Source organism: Eleutherodactylus coqui, chromosome 10 (genome assembly GCF_035609145.1).
Source record: "Eleutherodactylus coqui strain aEleCoq1 chromosome 10, aEleCoq1.hap1, whole genome shotgun sequence".
Lineage (NCBI taxonomy): Eukaryota > Metazoa > Chordata > Amphibia > Anura > Eleutherodactylidae > Eleutherodactylus > Eleutherodactylus coqui.
The window spans coordinates 27125574-27134827 of record NC_089846.1 but is presented as its reverse complement, the minus strand read 5'-3'; positions in this window follow the sequence as shown (position 1 = coordinate 27134827).

Here is a 9254-nt window from a genome sequence, read left to right as displayed (position 1 = left end):
AAGGAGTCATTCCCTACACTGGTTCCCAAAGAAGTCATGAAATCTACTGCCAAAGACCTGGGAATACAAGCAGGCTGTAGGATAGGTCATCAATATGAGATTGGTGACTGTCTGTTGATCAGCTGTAATCTGGGCACTGCGCTTGTGCACAGAGCACATTTTTGCAGGAACCAGACAGCTCCATTCCCACTGCATTGGCCAGGCTTGGTATTGCAGATCAAGTTCCCATTGAAGTGAAAGAGAACTTTGCTTGCAATACCATGCCTGGCCACTACAGTGGGAATAAAGCTGTCTGCTTCCTGCAAAAATCAGCTTCTGACATGTGTGCATTGGCCCAGAGAATAGCTGATCGGCTGGAGTCCCAAAAACAAAACCCCAAGGATCTACTATTGATGACCTGTTCTAAAGATAGGCAATCAATAGTTTAAAACTGGACAACCCCTTTAACCCCTTAAGACCTCCTCCTGCAGTCAGCTAGCACCCTTCCAAAACTGTTGGGTGCTGTACAAACCAGTGGTCTTGGACCAGTCAGGTTTTCAGGATGGGCTGTGTGACTCTTGGGAAAGAACCAGCCATTGTTGGCTTCAATGCTTTCCAGCAGCTTTGGCTGGGTCATGTAGGCAGAGTAGACCACCGCACTGGGATTTAAGATGACCGAAGCCACATGTTGCTTTAACCCCTAGGTGACCAAGCCTGTTTGCGCCTCAGTGACCAAAACAAATTTTGGAAATCTGACATGTGTCTCTTTAACATAGAATAACTCCGTATAGGTTTTGCATATCCAAGTGATTCTGCATTGTTTTGTCACCACATATTGTACTTCATGTAGGTGGTACAAATATATATTTATTAAAAGTGTCAAAATTGGAAAAATGTTGAATTTTTTTATTTTTTCACATTTTCAACTGCAATATCTCAAATATGTGCAAACATACTGTACTGTATATCTGTTTACTTTATTCTGGATGCACATTTGAAAAACTTTAGTTTTTTTAACCATTCAGGAGACATACAAATTTAACATTATCAACATTTTGAGGAACATTCTGTTTTCCTGCACCAAGCCAAGATTGCAAGGTGTCAGGATGATAGATACCCCCCAAAAATGACCCCATTTTAAAAACTACACCCCTTAATATTTTCACTAAGAGGTACCATGACTATTTTGACTCCAAAGTTTCTTTTCAGGAATTAATGCAATTAAGAAAAGAAAAAATAAAATTTCATATTTTTGCAAATATGTCATTTTAAAGACAGTTTTTTTTCTATAGTGCACATGAAAATGAGGATTTGCACCCCAAAATGGATCCCCCTGTTTGTCCTGTGATTAGAGACATACCCATTGTGGCCCTAATCTTATGTCCGTATGCACAACGGGGCCCAAACGTCAACTGTCTTTCAACTTTTATGTGATCGCCATTATCAATTGTATAAAGGCGATCACGTGACCGGGGACAGCTCACCGCGGCCCTTGGCCACTGCTCCAGGGTTTGGCTACCTTTAGTAGCCAGGAACAAGGAGATTTTAAATTTCCTGGGCTCTCCCCAGCTTCTGTGCTTGCGTCCGCCATTTTGGCGAGGGGCGCATGTGCCAAAGCTGGATAAAGATCCCATCGGGGGACCTCGCTGGAGGCCTTAGGTTAGTAATTTCACCTCCCCTCACGGATCAGATCCGTGACGGGAGATTAAACTTTAACTTTTAAGTAATCGCTGCGTACCGCGGCCCCCCATGAAATCTCCAGGCTCTCGGCTATGTTTGGTAGCCAGGAGCAGGAAGATTTTAAATTACCCTAGCAATCCGCGGCTTTAGCACACGAGTTTGCCAATATGGCAAACAGCACGTGCGCAGAAGCTGGGGGGAGGTATGTGGATAAATCTGGGGGCCTCAGGTACGTAATTTCATCTCCCCTCATGGAGATGAAACAAACTTTTTTTTTCTCTTTTTTTTTACTTTACATGATCGCCGTTATCCATCGGATAACAGCGATCATGTGACCGGGAACTGCATACAGAGGCTCCTGGTGACAGCTCCCTGCTTTCGGCTACCCATACTTGCCGGGAGCAGGGAGGTTTTAAATTTCCCGGGCCTTCTGCACATGACGTATGACATCTGGCGCGCATGCGCAGAAGGCGACGTAAGGTCCTGGGAGGACCATATTGCTGCTGGACATCACGGAGTCCAGAGGTGAGGGGAGCTGAAACTTTAACTTTTTTAACTTTGTATTTACTTTAACCCCTTCCCTCCCCATGACGTAAAGGTACGTCATGGGAGCGGGGTACTTCACGCAAAATGACGTACCCTTACATCATAGAAATAGCGCGAGATCATAATTGATCTCGCGCTATCCCGCGGGAACCGGCTGTCAGTCATAGCCGGCCTCCCGCTGCAGCAGCGGGGGGCGCATATCGTGGCTGCCCATGACAGCTCGACATATGGCGTGGTCACTAAAGCATAAATCACCCAAAACAAATTCAACGGGGTCTATATGTTAATCAGTTCTCACTGCTACTCAACTTGACAATGTCCCCATGATAAGCAATTCTCACCAGTACATGACTTGGAAGTGGACACATCAGGACAGTCTCTTATTGAGACCAAACACTAGATTTCAAGTAGTCTCTCATCCCGCCACCACATGCGTAAATGTCTGCGGGCAGGGGGTGTTCTGTACCCCCTATACACTAAGAGCACCCCGCTTCTTATTTTGCTCAGCAGCTCCCTCATCTCACTGACCACCATGCGCACGTGTATTCTATTTATCACCTCTGCCCTTGACCGACTCCTGCGAGACTGCTGTCTCCTTCCCAAAGTCGCGCCCTGCACAAAATATTCTCTTAACCCTTTACAATCCTATTTTGAATTCAGAGTTTCCTAGGGGGCTTTCTCTTTCTGCCATTATACAATGGCGCCATCTGCTGGCTAGGGCCAGTACTGCAGTATGGGACATGCTGGAGAGGCCCCCAACAACAAAGCGGCCAGTAATATACAGTAAGAATACCCTGCTGAACGTCTTCCGACATCGGAGCTGTACAGCCTTCAATGAGAATGTCTGAAGATGTCAGACAGTGGATTGGAAAGGGTTAAAGGGACATACTCTAAATGAGCAAAGCAGCATTAATACTCATATAGCAATTTGCCTGCACAGACTTTAATTCTCATTCCACCCCCCCTCCCCCTATACATTGTCATGACCTTTGCAAAATCACGACACAAACTGGGATGTCACTGCGACGTGTGAATACAACCTAAGGCCTCATTCACACGATATGCGCGCCCAATTTAGCAGCGTCAAAAAAACCGCGATCCTCTGAAGGATTGGATCTTAATGTATTCATTCACATTCTGGGTGATTAACCCCTTAATGCTACAGGAGGTACAGTTACGTCCTGCAGCTTCAGGATATGTATGAAGGGAGATTGTGGGTCAGTCTTGCTCCATACAACGTTGGTGCTGGCTGTTTCTTACAGCTGACACTCACCTGCAACAGCTCTGATAAGCCATGCCGCTCATCGGAGCTGTTAACCCTTTAAAAGACGCTGTCAATTCTGACAGCAGAATTTAAATGCCCCGACCCTGCCCCCTGCAATAAGATTGCAGGTTGCTATGACAGCCGGGGGCCTTCTGAATGTTGCCATGGCTGTGATTGCGCATTGCCTATCTAGCAATGTCTGTGGCGGGGCTTGATAGATTGCCTGCCAGATTGCAGTATAATGTAATATTATGGCATTACACCATCCTGCAGAAACGATCAAAGTATCGCAAGTTCTTGTCCCTTTTGGGGACTTAAAGGGGTTGTCCCGCGCCGAAACGGGTTTTTTTTTTTTTCAACCCCCCCCCCGTTCGGCGCGAGACAACCCCGATGCAGGGAGGTAAAGAAAGCTCACCGGAGCGCTTACCTGAATCCCCGCGCTCCGGTGACTTCTCTACTCACCGCTGAAGATGGCCTCTTCCTCCGTGGACCGCAGCTCTTCTGTGCGGTCCACTGCCGATTCCAGCCTCCTGATTGGCTGGAATCGGCACGTGACGGGGCGGAGCTACACGGAGCCCCATAGAAGACTGCAGAAGACCCGGACTGCGCAAGCGCGGCTAATTTGGCCATCGGAGGGCGAAAATTAGTCGGCACCATGGAGACGAGGACGCCAGCAACGGAACAGGTAAGTATAAAACTTTTTATAACTTCTGCATGGCTCATAATTAATGCACAATGTACATTACAAAGTGCATTATTATGGCCATGCAGAAGTGTACAGACCCACTTGCTGCCTCGGGACAACCCCTTTAAAAAAAAAAAAAAAGTTAAAAAATTTTCAAAAGTTTTACTAATTATTAAAAAAAATAAAAAGTTATAAAAAAAGTTTATACCCCCCCCCCCTCTTTTGCCATATTTATAATAAAATAATCTAAATAATAAAACAAAAATACATATTTGGTATTGCTGCATCCGAAAAAGTCAGATCTATCAAAGTAATGCATTATTTACCCCAAATGGAGAAGGTCGTCAGAAAGAAAAAAAAATAAAGAACATCAGAATTGTGCTTTCCTGGTCACCCCACCTCCAAGAAAAAAAATGTAATAAAAAACAATCAGAAAGTCGTTTGTATTCCAAATTGGTAATAACACGAAACTACAGGATGAAATATCTTTGAAAAAAAAATAAAAGTAGTATAGATGAGCGAGTATACTCGCTAAAGGCTATTGCTCGAGCGAGCATTGCCTTTAGCGAGTATCTCCCCCGCTCGAGACGGAAGGTTCGGGTGCCGGCAGCGGGCACGGAGCTGTGGGGGAGAGTGGGGCCGAACGGAGGGGAGATCTCTCTCTCCCTCTCCCCCCCCCCCCCCCCCGAAAAATACAACTCATCACGCAAAAAACAAGCCCTCAGACAGCTGCTTCGACGGATGAATTTTAAAAAAATTCTGCTTTTTTAAAAGGAGGAGAGGAAGAAAAGAACATTTAAAAAAAGGGCCGCGTCCCTAAGGGGTTAACTGCTGGACAGCTGTCCATAGGATGATTGCTTCTGTACTTTCAGGACAGAGATCTCTTCCAGTCGCCCGCCTCTATTCAGAGTAAACAGCCAGTTGTTCATAACTGAATGACTGCCTGTTTAGAAGAGCCGATAATTGCTTGGCTTTAAGGTGAGCTGAAAACCCAGCGACTTTGACAAGTGAGTGATTCTCGCTGACTTGCCTTGTTGGGTGCCGTGTCTTTTGAGTGATGACTCGGGCGACTATCGGCCCATGTACGGCCCCCCTAAGGAGGTCTGTTTTGAGATTCTCTGTAAAGTGGAGATTTAAATTGAACTAACTCCAGCATAAGGTGAGATGCTGGAGCACAATGCCCCTTTTCTTCTACACAATGAGGCAACAATTCACGCTCCACACCCACCTTCATGTAGCCTACAAGCCTACGTATGAATGTACGCTTTTGTTAGGCTTGTTAAAACCTCTTATAATACACCTGCAGCAAAATGCTAACTAGAAAGTGAGTGGAGCTTAAAAGGAAAATACACTCTTTGTAAAAAAAAAAAAAAAGTCGCACCCCTATAAGAACTTGTCGCTTTGCTGCAAAACCCGGCCTGCAGTTCCATCTCAGGCAGATATACAAATAATTAGAGTTGTGGTGATTAGATGATCGGTCGTACTACCTGAGACTCTAAAAGTGGCTCACCCCTTGGCCTATAAGAGGCTCTCGGAGGCTCCTTGTGTGTAGTGACCTCTTCATCCGCTTGTGTAGAGCTTGTTGGCCACTAGATGCCTCTATGATGCAGAGAAGAGATTTCACCCCGTTACCAGAGTCTGAGAGGGGCGCATTATTGGGATGTGAGAAGCTGGATGGTCGTATTGACTAATTGGTCGCCACCAGGCCGTTCTAACCAGACTGTCAGGAGGTGTTCAGACCAGTGGATGTGTGAGGGCACACAAGGTGACCGGGCTCAGGACCCCCGACAGACCACCAGTAGAGAGGAGCGTCTGATCGTCCAACAAACATGAGCAGCATCAACTGTTTTATTTTCCACCATCCAGAGACAGGGGACGTCATTGTTACACCCCTGTGTCTATCGGAACCATTTCCAGGCGCTTGGCTGAAGGACATTTGGTCTTGTGGTGCCCATAATGTGTACTAACTTTGACCCCCACCGTTGCCTCAGTTTGCAGTGGTGACATGAACGATGAAACTGGACGCTATGCGGTGAAACCGGGTTGTCTTCAGCAATGCATTCCGGTTTAGTTTGGGCACTGACGATGGCCGTGTTCGTGTCCGGAGCCCTGGGGGTGAGCGCCTCAATCCTGCCTTTGCTGTGGAGCGGCACGCTGCCCCCCGCTGGTGTGATGTCTGTGGAGGTCATCACTTATGACAGTCGGTCACCCCTAGTAGTGGTACGAGGGACAATGACAGCTCAACGATAGGTTTGTAGTCTAATAATGGAGAGCATACAAGCAGGGCGGCCTTTGGTTAGATAGGACCCTGTGCAGAAACTATTCAAGCACCCCCACCCCCTCACCCATTATAGAAGGGGGGAAATGGCTATGTCCCCATTGCAAACAAAGGGCAAATGTATTATGGGCCGTCCACACTGGCCCTTTCATAACACTTTTTTCCCCCCTAATCACAAAAAAAACTTATATGGTAAAAGTGTACGTTTCACGGATGAACATCTGCCGGCGTGGACAGACCCTTATAAATTGTACGCCAGAGTTTTTGCATACAACAGACGCAGATTATGGTGAACACCAACATTTAAAACTTTTTGCTTTTTTTTACACCGCCCTCTAGCATTTTTTTTAAGTTGGCGGCCCGGGCAAAAAGAAGGCATGGCTGTATGCGGCCTGTCAGATTTATGTGAGAAACCAACGTAAAGTATACTAGTAAAGTGAGGTCTTATGGCGTCATAAACCATCCACTACTGAGGATGAGCCGAAGACACCTACAAAAGGTCAATGATGTGGCCTCCTGGCGGTGGAGAGTACTCTGTTGAATAGAGGATTGGAGGCTACAGAACATGACGGTGGAGAGGTCTGCCATGTTTTGAGGTAAGCTGGAGATAATGAAGATGGAAATATATGGCTTATGTAGGGGACCAGCAACTAAAGGCCCATTTCGACACAACGATTATCGCTCAAAGGCCATCTTTTGAGTGATAACCGCTGCGTGTAAATGTGTCCACCTTTCAGTTTTCTGCTGAACGATGGATTTCAGTTCAGCATGAAATCCATCATTCAGTAAAACAGCTGATAAGAAGGACCGCATGGTGTGTTCTGCCCGGGGAGCGCTGATTACATTGTCTCAGCTGTCAACCCCACGGCAGAACAAAGCAAATGTATTTAGAGAACAGCAGGTGGTCTGTTCTCTGAATACAGCTTCCAGCTGCTCACACGTTACTAATTAGTACTAATAGGCATTAGTACCAATTAGTAGTTTGTGCAGAATGATCGCTCAAAAGCCATCTTTTGAGCAATCATGTTTGTGTCTAAATGCACCCTAAGAGGGACTGGACTAGAGCTGGCCATAGATAATTGAATGGGTTAATTCACACGGGTGATTTTCTGTTAGACCGAAAGTCCGAGTTGAAAAAAACACGCATTTTTCTCATGCGAAAATCGCATTTAAAACGGTCAGTTATTCATTGACCAAAACTGCACTTGACCTTGTGAATACAGCTTAACAAAAGATCTTAAGTCTTGTCTTAGGTGCTTGTAACACAAAAGCTGCGGACTCATCTCCTTGGAGAAGGCTTGGCCTTTCTGGACAATAAGACCACCATATTGTCCCTCCTTCTGGTCCACAGAAGAGGCTAGCCGTATATTATGTATCACCCTAGAAAAGAGATCAGCTTCCCCACAAGGAATCAGAGGCCGGCCGTCTTCAGAGCTGGGATCTCGTCATCAGATTTGGGTAACTCCATCGGGTGGCACATGGCCATGGATGTGACGGACATCACTTTTATTGGGCAGGTGTGGAAAAAATGCAGCAAGTAAGATTTTTTTAAAAAAAAACAGAAGGCGTCTCAGGGGCTCCAAATGTATTCTTCAGCAGGACAACAACCTCAAACATCTAACCAATGTAATTAAGAACTACCTTCCATGTATAAAAAGAACAAGGAGTCCAACGGCCCGGCTGGTAATTTTTCCAGTATTTATATTTTCATGGTCGTATTAAGGGTGACCACCTCTGGCTGGGCAACAACCGTACGAGACACTTAACTCAAGTTCTTGAACAGACGCAGTTGCTGTACTCAGAAAAGACCCCGGATTCCCCCCCCCCAGCGTCTGTGTTCCTGCACACACTGTACACAGCACAGATTCTGGGGGGAGTGCTGGGTCTTTTCTCAGCAAAACACTGGCGGCCAAAAGCAAACTTCAGTTAGGTAAAAAGTGCTGGCTGGTATGCAGAGGCGGAACTTGAAGCTTCTGAGCCCCAATGCATAACCTGTAACAGGGCCCCCAACTAATGCTTTATATATGGGCTCCCTATATGGAGAAGAGAGGCCTTATCCCCTATAGTTACACCCCTGCTGGTACAGTTGCTGCCCAGCCAGAGGTGAATATTTGAAACCACCTGTACTAAGGGGCCACTATTATAAAGGGGGCCACTAATAGTGATGTAGCCACTATAACTTTGTGGCTACATCACTATTGCGTCCTCAGCGGGGGCAGTAGTACTATGGGGCGATTATGGAGAAGGGGTGGCGGCAGGATAGGGAGGTATGAGTCACAACTGTAAAAAGTCTTCATGGAGGTCTGGACCTAAAAAAACTGAGGCTGATGTTACCAGTCTAATGAGTGGTCACTAGGGATCACTGGAGGTAACTGCACTGTAATCACTATCACCGCTAATTCTTCACTATTATATGATGATTGCATATATTATAGCTGAACGCTGTATCTGAGCCAATCATGTTATAAAGGTTGTCTTACAGAATATATATATACATTTTTTTGGTAGGGGAGCAATTTTGAGTTTTCCCTGAGTCCTATGCACGCCTCTGACTATAGCGGGTAGTGAGGAGCCCCTGAATCACCCTAGCTCATCATTACAAAGGCGTCAGCAACCAGAACCCCAATATGGGGGGTGTTTGCAGTTAGTGCCTTATTACAGGGCCATCACCAGCTGGCATATAATACTGGAGGCACTGGCAGCTGGCACCTTCCTATAAGGGGGCCTTAGAGCATAGCACCATAATCTAAGAAGGGTAACAGCTAGTTGTCAGTTTATTCATACATTGCCAGATGAAATAACGAAGTTAAAAATCAGACATA